Consider the following 2,752-nt stretch of genomic DNA (forward strand, 5'->3'; position numbering starts at 1 on the left):
ATTTTCGTTTGTGCTGCTTCGGTTTTTTAGATATTAAAATAATATTTATAAGTAATTCTGAGGTCACTCAGCCCCCCAACATACTCCAAATTCACCCCAAATAGTCTCGTTTGTTTGTGCTTCGTTTGTGCTGGTTTGTGCAGGTAAAAGTTTCGTTTGTGCTGCTTCGGTTTTTTAGATATTAAAATATTATTTAGGGATAATTCTGAGGTCACTCAGCCCCCCCACATGCTTCAAAATTAGCTACCCCAAATAGTCTTGTTTGTTTGTGCTTCGTTTGTGCTGGTTTGTGCAGGTAAAAGTTTCGTTTGTGCTGCTTCGGTTTTTTAGATATTAAAATATTATTTAGGGATAATTCTGAGGTCACTCAGCCCCCCCACATGCTTCAAAATTAGCTACCCCAAATAGTCTTGTTTGTTTGTGCTTCGTTTGTGCTGGTTTGTGCTGTAAAAAAAATTGTTTGTGCTGCTTAGGTTTTTAAGATATTAAAATAATATTTAATGTCCATTTTCTGAGGTCACTCAGCCCCCCACATGCTTCAAAATTACCCCAAATAGTCTTGTTTGTTTGTGCTTCGTTTGTGCTGGTTTGTGCAGGTAAAAGTTTTGTTTGTGCTGCTTCGGTTTTTTAGATATTAAAATAATATTTAATGATCATTTTGAGGTCACTCAGCCCCCCACATGCTCCAAATTTACCCCAATAGTCTCGTTTGTTTGTGCTGGTTTGTACCGGTATTTTTGTTTTTACTGTCATTTTTACCAATACAGTTGAAGTAATAAGTAATAAATTCAAACGGCAAACCAAATCACATGAAATAGTCGCAGTCACTTAATTGTTAGTAGCCATATTCGTTCAATTAGACCAATTAAACGAGAAAAAAAAAAAAAACTAGGCCTATTTCATTATGTCTTTACAAAAAAAATTTTTTTTTAAATAAAGACGATATACATAGGCCTATTTTCGTTTCTGCGCACAAATAAAACATGCAATAGCCTACTGTTTCCAGGTCCCTGTAGCCTATACTTTTGCATCAATTCGTTTTTCCTTTTTTAACCATGAGGAAAAAAATGAAAAAAGAAGGGTTGTTGTATTTTTAAATGCCATCTTGAAAACCAAATTTTAAATTAGAACCGTACACAAAATGCTGCCCGAAAAAGTAAAATATTGATTTTTTTTTTAGATATTTGTTTATGACTTTTTTTACTACAGTATATGACATGGAGGCGCCCGTGCAATCTCTCCATTTTTTTCCCCCTGCAGAAGAACTTAGAATAGGCTACTCCGTTATTTTTGGATGTGCTTTCCTCACTGTAAAATCCAATAGTTTACCTTACTTAGATTTAATTAGTTATCTTTACTTAGTTGTTATACTTACTAGGTTTTATTAAGTTGCAGCTACTTTCAAAGCAAATAAAACAATTTCAAGGCAAATAAAACAATTTACTTACTGTTTTGAGTGAGACTTAATTAAAATATTCAATTAGCCACAAAGCTTAAAGGTGTAATAGGTGATTGTCTTCAGAAACATTTTTTGTTATGCTGGGTACTGAGGAGCTAAACCATTCAGGGTTTTATAAGTAATTACCAAGATTTTAAAATGTATATGATGTTTAATAGGGAGCCAGTGCAGTGTTGACAGAACCGGGCTAATGTGATCATACTTCCTGGTTAATCCTAGATAATCTAACTCTGAAGTCATGTACGCATGAATTAACACTTCTGCATTTGACATTGAGAGCATAGGTCATAATTTATATATATAGTTTTAAGATGGAAAAAAATTTGGTTTTACAAATGCTAGAAGCATGACTTTCAAAGAAAAGGTTGCTATCAAATAGCACACCTAAGTTCCTAACTGATGACAAAGAATTGACAGCACAGCCATCAAGTGTTAGACAGTGTTCTATATTATTACATGCAGAGGTTTTTGGTCCAATAATTAACACCTCTGTTTTTTTTTTTTTTAAGAAGTGTGAAAAGCAATGGTCCTAGTACTGAGCCTTGTGGTACTCCTTAATGAGCTTGTGAACGATGTGATACTTTTTCATTCACTGCTATGAATTGATGACCATCAGATAAGTATGATTTGAACCATGCCAACATAATTTTCTAGTCTATTCAAAAGAATGTTGTGGTCAAAAGTGTCAAATGCAGTGCAAGATCCAGTAGCACTAATAGAGAGATACAACCACGATCCGATGATAAGAGCAGGTAATTTTTAACTCTGATGAGAGCAGTCTCTGTACTAAGAAAACATAGTTGTGACAAGACTACCTTTTCTAGTATCTTTAACAGAAAAGGGAGATTTGGGATCGTCTGTAATTAACTAATTCTCCAGAGTCAAGTTGTGTTTTTTTTAATGAGAGGCTTAATAACAGCCAGTTTGAAGGTTTTTGGGACATATCCTAATGACAATTATGAATTAATAATATTTTCAAGAGGATCTATGACTTCTGGAAGCACCTCTTTTAGTAACTTAGATGGCATAGGATCTAACATACATAGGGTTGGGTACCGAAACCCGGTACCAATATGGCACCGGTACCTAACCGGTATGTACTAGAACCGAATCTGAACGCAGATTTCGGAGCCTCATTTTGGTGCCATGCCTGAGCGATCGATTGAAATATTTGTCCTCTGCTCTGTGTAAAGGGAGCACATCTTACAAGATCAGATATTTGTCGATGAGCTCAGAATCTGTTGAGCAGCAAATACTCCAGCATGGTCTTGTCAGTCATCTCTCCTTATTCTC

The sequence above is a fragment of the Sinocyclocheilus anshuiensis genome, unplaced genomic scaffold, assembly GCF_001515605.1.
Source record: "Sinocyclocheilus anshuiensis isolate Anshui unplaced genomic scaffold, SAMN03320099.WGS_v1.1 scaffold435, whole genome shotgun sequence".
Taxonomy (NCBI): Eukaryota; Metazoa; Chordata; class Actinopteri; order Cypriniformes; family Cyprinidae; genus Sinocyclocheilus; species Sinocyclocheilus anshuiensis.